The 10,422-nt window shown below is 35.8% G+C and overlaps 1 long non-coding RNA gene across 1 annotated transcript in view; it reads left to right on the top strand.

Moving 5' to 3' along the window:
* The window catches only part of LOC110267216, a 4,815-nt gene continuing 4,086 nt past the window's right edge, over positions 9,694 to 10,422 (top strand). Inside the window, exon 1 of the long non-coding RNA XR_002354575.1 lies at positions 9,694 to 9,806. This is a non-coding gene — a long non-coding RNA (uncharacterized LOC110267216). The remainder of the gene's footprint in view (positions 9,807 to 10,422) is intronic.

Raw genomic sequence — 10,422 nt, 5'->3', positions numbered from 1 at the left:
GAGGCATAAGACGGTTATAAACCACTGGCACGGTTTATCTTCATGTATCCTATTACAGTAATTCCCAAAAACCCTCTACTGAGAACCCTTTCGAGGATGATGTTCTCACCCCCCTACATTTTTCCCCTTTCAGGATATGGGCGCAGAAGTCATGAAGAGTTTATTTAGTTATTGATATGTTCTGTATTGATGTAGATTATTTATTGTACCCTCACCTTTATCTTGATATATTCTCTAAGAGGGATAGGGACTGTATTGGATAGTGCTTGTAATATTATCTATGTATATAAGTGTATATATGTATGTACTCTTTATGAGTCTTTGTAAGTTGTATGGTATCTATGGATGTACGTTGTATAGCAGAGTATCTTTTGGATCGGTATTGCAGTTTAAAGTTTTAAACAGGCTCATACTTTAGTATTAAATAATGTAAAAGTCGTCGTAATGTCCGAGCTATCAAAGGCGCGCAGCCGGAAGCGTGAGCTTTGGTAGTTAGGGTGTTACATTATGGTATCAGAGCAGTTCTTCCTGTAGAGCCTGAGGAATGGACTGACTATGCTTCAGTTGCATGCTCTAAGCGTTTGTCATGGAATAGGTCTTGTCAAACGATGAGAATTAGAGCTTTAAGCACATGACGATCTATTGATTAACGCTGTTAGTCTTGCATTGCATAATTCTTGGTATTAAGTTTGGCCGACTTAATACTAGTGAATTATATATATGAAAGCACTAATGGGTTGTCATAGATGATATACGAGTTTTGAGTAAAGCGAATCGCGGGTTTTGGGAACGTTAGAAACTATTTCTCGAGGCTATTCAGTTGTGTGTCTTGAATTCTGTTCGAGTCGATCTGTTCTTTCGTATCCTAACTTGAAGTTCTTGGTTGTTAATCCTTTTGAAAAGTAGTTTGATTTTTCAACTTTATTCCTCTATTCATATCCATTCTTGTTTGACCTTAATTGCATAGGCTTGTTTGGAATCTTTGTTATATCTATCTTCCTCTGTTTGAGTTCTTCTTGATTCAAGTATTCTTTGATATAGTCTTGAACTTGTCTTAATGTGCGGTGACTTTTAACTCCGGGTTCCGTGTTCATTCTTAGAGAACTTGTTGATTCCGCTTTCCTCTTATTTGACAGTGATTACAGCTAATTTTGAGATTTTTATAAAAATTGCTATTGATTAGATACATACTTATCTATATATGAACTTTGAAGATTTCTTATACAGTTTAACAATTATTTACTCCTAATACCTCAACCGTACTTTTACTGGTTTATAGAACTGCACCTACTTAAAATACAAGTTGACTTTCTAGTAACTTTACTATAGTTCCAATGGACATCTTCATTTGATTATGTATTTGGTTATTCTTCAAGATCCCAGAAAGAAAGAATTTTTCACTTTTACTTAGGTTGAGTTTTGTTTAGTAAACTTCACTTAATTCATTTTGATTGGAGTTTGATTTAGCATACTACATGGTTTATGCCATTGTTGTTCTTTTGAAAGTGTTGGACTCATAGCTTTCTTCTTATGAACGGACTAAATTCTCTCTTAAGCCTTCCATCTCTACGGACGCATACTTGACTTTGTCTTTAACTAATCTTTTGCACCTTGTGAACATTACCATTGGTTTTGGTTCTCCTTCTCTTGTAAATTTCATCCTTATGTGAGTCAGTTTGATTCGTTTCAAATTAGTGCATCGTTTATCCTCTCATTGTCTTTACAAGAGTTTTTAGTCAAAGATTTATCCTTGAGAGATTACTAATGGTTGAGTTGTCTTTTTCTATGACTTTTGTATTCTTTTGGATCAATTTAAAACTTGTTTGATGTTTCATGTCTAGTGGCTCTTGTTTGAACTACTTTAGATTAAGATCCTTTCTAGTATGGCTTGACTCCTTTTTAGTACATCTTAAACTTCTTGAATGCTCTTCTGAGATGGTGATTTTAAGGACACTTTTGGGAGTCTTGTTCTGAACTTTTTAAAGAAGTTTTGAACTCTTTTGTATGAAGTTTTGAACGGAATTTATTTTTCAGTTGTTTGATTGAGATTGAAACCATTATTCAATTTTGGCAAAGTTAATTTAAAGTTGGCATGCGCTATTCTAAATGAGGTTTTGGAAAGCTTCCTTGCTTAGTGGAAACTGGTTTGTTTGTAACGCACCACTTATTTCCTTACCAGATTGTAAGCAAATCTTTGCCTCAGGATTTCCTTTCTAAAAAGAGTTTAACTTTCTCTTTCGTCCTTGCTATAAATGTTATACACGCTTGTTTGAATATGGATTTTTGGAATTTTGAACAAGCATTTGATTTCTCTTCCGAGTTTTATGATTGCTTTTGGTTAAGTTGTGCACCTAATTATCTTTCTAAAATATTTGAGGAGATATTTTAGCCCTTAGCCAAACTTGTGTGCACCTTGTTTTTAAAATTCTGCATGATCTATTTCAACATAAAATTGTATTACAGCAAAGCCACGTTATTGCTTTTGTTATTCTCTTGGGGAATGTTTGTTACTTAACTTTTCTTCTAAATTGCGAAGTGATTTTTCCGCAAGTTTTCGATTCTTCGTGGACAATGCATTCGGAAGTATTTTTAATCATGCTCTTGAGTTCTGTGAGCTTTGTCTTGGGTTGAAATCTTCTCTACTGCAAACCTCATGCTACTTCGACTCAGCTTGAATTTGTTTCAAAATAATGCGCTGAATTTTCTTCTTATTGATCCTATTGGATTTCTTTGATCCAAGGGTTATCTTTGAAGTTGTCAATTGAATTGAGTCTAGCAAACTTCATTGCTTGAGTGTCCTTGTTTATTTGGAATTGGATATATTCTTTCAAATCTATGAGTATTGTCTTTGACATTCGTCTCTCCTTTCTAAGATCTCGTACTCTTCTGAGTAGATTCGAGAATTGTTTTGATATCACGTGCGATTTGTAGACGTAGTAACGCGATACGTTAGTTCTTTAAGATGTGACATGTATATATGGAAGGTGAAGCGGTGGGTGTGTAACGTTATGATGAGTTGTGGGTGTTTTGTCCCTTGCAAACGAGCTTGCGGGTGTTAGGCTTATGATTGGCTATGAGGTTGAAAAGTGCTTGACGGAGTTGGAAAGTTGAAACTTTGAGGTTGATATGAGATTAGTGTGCGGAGGTTGAGCACGTCGTTTTAACTCCATCCTGTTTTATAGCCTTCAATGCCTTACCTTAATATCACATGTTTGACCCAAGTCATCTTTTGCATTGAGCTTACCCTGTAGCGTTTGCTTTGCACTCACACTTCTACCTTGGCATCCTTACGCATATGACAATCAAAGTATTTGGGAACTGTATATATGTTTATAATTTGAGATATTTTTGCTTCTTCCTTAAATGTGTTTAAGGGTGAACTGTTATGAGATTTCTTTCGTTTTGTATCAATTTTCGAGGGCGAAAATTTTTATAAGGTGGGTAGAATGTAAGACCCAAAATCTTTGAAAAGTCTTATTATAATCAAGTCTCAAATCATACATGTATTTATAGCCTTAATTTCAGAGATTATTTTATTAAGGATAATTAAGGCAATTTTTAATTTATTGGATTTGAGACGAGTTATGATTATTATCCAATTTTATAATTATTGGGTTATTTTCTATATTTAAATTATAAAGTTGATAGTTATGAAATAATAAGGATTTTATATGATATGGACTAAATAATCAATATTTTAGTATATTGATATTGCTATTTTGGAAAAATGAAGAAATTAAGTATATTATTTCTAATTATCTAATTTGGGCATTTTGTTGAAAATAATTTGTAAAAGTGATGAGTAAATAGTATTTTTCTATATACAAATAGAGTTGGATTTAAATTGGATTTCAATTACTATATTATCCCTATTTTAAGTGAAATTACCAAAATACCCCTAACCCTAATTTTTACTCAAAAACCCTATCCCACTCATCTCTCACTCCAGCGCCGTTTCACCCCTCACCACACAGAACTCACAGTTTTCCCCATACCCACGGAGAAGGAAGAAACCGTGAGCCAGCGGAAGGGAGAGAGAGGGAGGCGCGTCTCGTCGCCGTTGAGCTGGAGGGGAGCTGTCTGCAGTGCCTCGGTGTCGCCGTTCAGTTCACCACCATGCCGCGCCGTCATCCAACCGGTCGCATCTCACTGCCATCGCTGGGTAGACCGCACGCTTCCGAGGTCCTTGCCGCCGCCTTGGAGTCCGCCGTCAGGTCGAGTCGAAGAAGGAGGGAGGCATGGGGTCAGCATCGTGACCAGAAGGGAGATCTGAGAGAGGAAGAAGAGAGCGGAGGGGGCCTTGCCGCCGTGCTCAGCCCTTTGCGTGCCCCGCCGCGCCTCGCCGCCAGTGCCACCGTTGTCACCATCGATGGGAGAGAGAGGGGAGAGCGCTCGCGAGGGGCTACTGCAGAAGCCACCGCGCGTTGCTGCTACGGCCTAACCGCGTCGCCGTCGATCGTGAAGCTGCCGCCGATTTGTCGCGCGAGGAGCCCGTGCCGTCGCCGATCATCCTTGCGCTGCGCCGGAAGCAGACCTGCGAACTGAAGGGAGCTCGACCCATAGTCACAGACAAAGAAGAAAGGACGCGCGCAGGAGGTTGAAGCCGCCGCTGTCACCGCCGCTCCTTTCCGTTGAGTTTCTGGGAACCTCATTGTCACTGTATATGGTTCAGGTCATAGCTGCCGCTTGAGGTGGCTGCCGGGCTGCCGCCGAGCCAGTTTGTAGACCACCGCGGTGTCGGTTCAGCCGTTCCTCCTTCGGTTCGGTAAGCGTTTTAATTTGAAAGCCCTTTTGTTACTGTTCCGTTATCTCACGCTGAGGTTTGTGGCATTAATTGCTATAAGATTGAGTTTCGATTGTTGTATGTTGCGAATAGTATTGCTTTGGTTATTGCGAAAGTGGCTGGGAGCTGAGGTTTTGGTTGCTGTCAGTTCGGGTTGAGCCGGAAAGGACTCTATGAGACGTTTGGATTATGGAATTGCGTTTTGAGGTAGGGGCGCTTTCCAAAAACTATGTTTTGTGTATTGGAATTATTACATATGGATACTGGTGTGAGATATTGTGTATTTGGTGATTGTATCTGCCTTATGTATTATTGGATTGACTCGAATTGTTGTGAGCCGGAATGGCTGTGTGTGATTATGAATATTGGCTGGTTCTGGATTGAACCAAGAGCCGGATGGCTGAGATGGATGTTGATCCATGGCCGAGAATGAAAGCATGTATGCTGAGATATTTATAATTGTGATTTTTTGCACTTCCACTATTGAAGATGAGGGTTTCCCTGGGTAGTAGCAATGGCTAGCCACCATGTGCTCCAGGTTGAGACTCGAAGCTCTGTTAACCCAATGTCGTAAGTGTGGCCGGGCACTGTGAAAGGCCCGGATGAGCTCGCCCCCATAAATATTCACCAGTGATGGTGATGGATAAATATTCACCAGTGAGGGTGATGGATATGGATCATGATTATGATCAAGTTTATGATGAGTATAACTCGAGTTGGGGATGCACGACAGAGGGACAGTCCAATGGTTAGCTACCAGGACTTGTCGGGTTGGCTCTATAACCGACAGATGATATCATCAGCCACTAGGGACAGGCATGCATCATATGCATTTGTGTGACATTGGTTGGGTGTGCATATTATACTTGGTTTGCCTATGTGATTAATTGCTAATTGTTCTACTTGCAATAACTGTTTGCTTGATCTTGCATCTTCCTATTTGTGTTTGCATCTGGGACTCTGTTGGATTGTGGTGATTGGTTGTTGGTTGGATTGTTTGGGCCTAGGGCCGCGGTTGGAATGAGATGAACTGATGGTTGGTTTCAGTTTTGTGTTTCTGGTTTGGAATAAAATATGAAAGGCTATTTTGTTTCAGCATAGATAAACCGTTTTGAAAGACTTTTGAGTTTTTGAGAATTGAACGGTTCTTCTTTCCGAAAAGATTTCCGACTTTACTTTTATTGTAAACCGTTGTTTTTGAAAAGAGGCATAAGACGGTTATAAACCACTGGCACGGTTTATCTTCATGTATCCTATTACAGTAATTCCCAAAAACCCTCTACTGAGAACCCTTTCGAGGATCATGTTCTCACCCCCCTACATTTTTCCCCTTTCAGGATATGGGCACAGAAGTCACGAAGAGTTTATTTAGTTATTGATATGTTCTGTATTGATGTAGATTATTTATTGTACCCTCACCTTTATCTTGATATATTCTGTAAGAGGGATAGGGACTGTATTGGATAGTGCTTGTAATATTATCTATGTATATAAGTGTATATATGTATGTACTCTTTATGAGTTTTTGTAAGTTGTATGGTATCTATGGATGTACGTTGTATAGCAGAGTATCTTTTGGATCGGTATTACGGTTTAAAGTTTTAAACAGGCTCATACTTTAGTATTAAATAATGTAAAAGTCGTCGTAATGTCCGAGCTATCAAAGGCGCGCAGCCGGAAGCGTGAGCTTTGGTAGTTAGGGTGTTACACCTCAACTACAGTTGTTTCTTTCCACAGCCGTATGATCTTTACTCGAATACTCCAATCATGTTTCCATGGAGTTATTCTTTTGAGAGGAACAATGCAATGGTTCATGGTCAATATGAAATAATAAATAACAAAGTAACCAGACAAGAGTACTAAACTAAAAAAACAGAATGGGTGAAACACAATACACTTTTCACAAAATCTATCCATGTATCTATTTAGATAATCATCTGAATAAATAGTAGTGGATACAATTGTGAATTTATATTTATATATATTTATATTAAGGAACTTGCAAAGAAAGCTTTGTTATAGTGTGAATCAATCATTTCACCACTTAATCAACTCTATATCAACTCTATAATTCAGTAAAAGGAAAAAAATTAATATTTTTTAAGTAGCTATTGGAAAATAGCAAAGGAGCATAGCTTATTACATAGTCATAACTAAATATAATTAATAAATTACATTAGTTTATTTCCATCAGTAAAAAGTAAGTCCTAAGTGAAAACATAGACATAGCTACAAATATAAAATACAATAATAAGTAGATATAGATATAATTAAGTAGATATGTATAGAGTGCAGAACATTAATTTTTTAAACAATAGTTGTACCATATATCTATAAAAACAATATAAAAAGAAAACAAAAAAACAATCACAAAAATTCAAAGTCCCCAACTACTCACATCATGAATAGGGACAACATAACTGCATTAGAAAGCACATTTATTATACCTAGTATATACATGTTCTAACAATCCATATCATACTATAGCATGCATAAAGTACATAGTCAGGAACACAATCTTTCTTCCCAAAACAATATCTTTGACATAACAAATAACTCATCGGTCAACATTTATCCTCTATAGACACTATCTCTGTGCCTGTATATAAAAGTATGATACATGCTCTACCTGATTTGACACATATAATCTAAAAAAAACCCAAGAAAAGGAAAACCCATAAACTGGCAGAGTTTCATATATCAAAAACATTGAGAATATCAGTAAATCAGAGACCACATCTATCCATCTATCTAACTCTCTATCTATCCCTATATCTATCTATTTATCTATTTATCTATATGACCATTTAAATAGATAGCAGTGGGTACAACATAGATATAACTAAATATATTTAATAAATTATATGCATTTATTCCCATCTCTGAAAAGTAAATCCTAAGTGACAAGACAAATATAGCCACATTTATAAAATGCAATAATATATATATATATAAGTGGATATGTATAGCTTAGAGAACAATAATTTCTTAGGGAGCACCTTTATTATACCTAGTATAGATGTTCTATCAATCTATATTGCAGTATAGCATGCATCTTCAGTAACCATTTGAAAACATTAACACTTTTTAATTTGATGTGGAGAAAATACATGATCACATACACAATCTTTCTTCCTAAAATAATATTGATGACATGACAAGTAATTTATTGGTCAATGTCTATCCTGCATAGCCACTATATCTATGTCAATATATAAAAGTATGATACATGCTCTACCTGATTTGACACATAGAATATAAAAATATCCAAGAAAAGGAAAATCCATAAACTGGAGTAGTTTTAAATATCAGAAACAGTGACAAAATCACTGGATTAGAGAGCACATATATCCATCTATCTATGTGTCCATCCATATATCAATTTATTTATTTATTTATTTATATATGTATCTATGAGTTGAATATAGTCTCTTTTTATGAACTCCAAATCATTATAATGCCACAGAGCAGTTCAATTCTGACTCCTATAACCAGAGATTAATCACTATTCATTGGAATATTCTATTATGTAGTTAACAGGTTATTCCAAATAACCTGTGACATTTCATCAAACATGAGATGTGCAATAACATTTAGAAAAGTTTCAATCTGATACAACTAAGAATGAAGATGTACATAAACATGCCACAAATATGAAACAACACATTTTCCACGTAAAGCACACCAATAAAAATGAATGAGGGAAAACATCAAACTCTAAAAATAAGTCAAAAACCTAGGGGCTCATCCAGTTATCAAAACTCCTCCTAACAATCACCAACACTTTTAATAATAAGCTACATTAGTAGCTATATTATTTGTTGAGAGATATAATCACTAAACTTAACCCTTGCCATAGTTAGGTCTATCAGAAGATAGAACAAAAAATTAAAAATAAATAAATAAACAAGGTAAGAAAAATTTTGAATAAAATGAAAGATCATATAAGAAAGAAATCAAATCAAATTTGGATAATGTACGAAATTGGGGATATCCTAAGCAAACCAATATGATTTCAAACTCTCTCTGCTCTCGCATCACGTCAAGATGAACTCGATTCCTCACGGCAACCTTGTCCTGCCAAGGTGGTATGACTCCCCTTTCACCCATTGTTTTACGCAGATCAGTTCTTTCCCCTCTTGTCTGGCGCCACCAAAGTTATAGAAATCAATCCGAGTTGGGTGTCGTCGTAGTTGATGGGGGCAAAATGGAATATTGAATAAGCGGGATATGTTGCTGTAATTGACTTGTGCAGATTCTTCAGCTAAAGAAAGTATTGATTCACTTGAATGCATTGATTCCCTGTGCTTAATCTCCACTTAAGAACAAGGGTTGTTGTCTATTTTGAATAAAGAATAAGAAGTTGAAAGAAAGAACAAGAAGGTAAGAAAAATATAAAAGGAGTACAATGAAAAGCCAAAGAGTTATTTACAATAAAAAATTAAAGTAGTTGTAATACAATAAATCCTAATTATAAGATTAAATTAATTTAAATAAATTGTCTAATTTTCCTTTGGAAATAGATTTACTAAAAAAAAGAAAATTAAAATAAGATACATTACTAAGGAATAATTATAACGAATATATTATTATACTGTTAATATTGGTACAATGAATTAACATCTATACCCTCACTTTCATCAATTTTTAACCATGGAAACTCCTGTTTAATAATAGTCAAAATAATTTCTTTGGATCTAATAGTTAAATCTATCATAAAATTATAAACTAAAGATAAGAAATAACAAACTACAAATACAAAGTAATTAAAAATATAGAACATGGAAAGCACATTAATATATTAATATATAAAGGTTAACATTGAAGTTTTCCATACTAATAGTAGAACCAAAAAAAATGTAAAACAAAATATTTCAATTTCCATAGTCATTTGGTTACAACACATAATTTTGTATGCATGTTTTTTTTTTGTTTTCTTCAACTTATGATTTATGGCCGCCAATAGCATTTGTTTCCATCCAAGCCTCGAATGCATCTTCTAATCCTTTTCTAGCAGATGTTAGTTGTAATACCCGGTCTAACTGAAATTAATTAAATAATAAGTTAAATAGGAGCGAATACGTTTGGAAGATTTGGCAATTGGAATTTGATGATTTAAATATGATATTTGGATTCAGTGAATTTTTCCGAGTCGGAAGACATAGTTTTCTGCGTAAAAGCGCGCAGTGGAATTTTGACCGGCAGTACCGGCTGAGACCTGTCTGGTACTGCAGCTGAGAAAATTGATTATGAGTAAGTAGGATTAAGAAATGAGGAATTATAATTTGGGGAGGTAGAAATATTTGAAGTGCGATTTAGAGCGCTAATCTTAAAGGTTTTGGTCCAAAATTGGGCCAACGGACAAAAATAAGTGAACCGGGCCTAAGTGGGCCCAAGACCCAACATATATAAACATTAGTTATGAGCATTTCAGCTCATTTTGCCCTAAAGAAGGGGTGTTGGGCGCTGAAATTGGGAAGAGAAAAGAGAAGAGAGAAAACCTAACTCTCTTTGATCTTCAAACCACCATAACTTGAGCTACGGAGCTCCGATTGACGAGCCGTTTGCGGCCACGCGTCGCTCTTCTCATCCTCTACAATTCTATCTAAGTTTTGTGGTGAGTATTCCATTCATCTCTG

This window comes from Arachis ipaensis, chromosome B09 (assembly GCF_000816755.2).
Source record: "Arachis ipaensis cultivar K30076 chromosome B09, Araip1.1, whole genome shotgun sequence".
NCBI classification, from domain to species: domain Eukaryota; kingdom Viridiplantae; phylum Streptophyta; class Magnoliopsida; order Fabales; family Fabaceae; genus Arachis; species Arachis ipaensis.
This window is presented reverse-complemented; position numbering and strand designations above follow the sequence as displayed.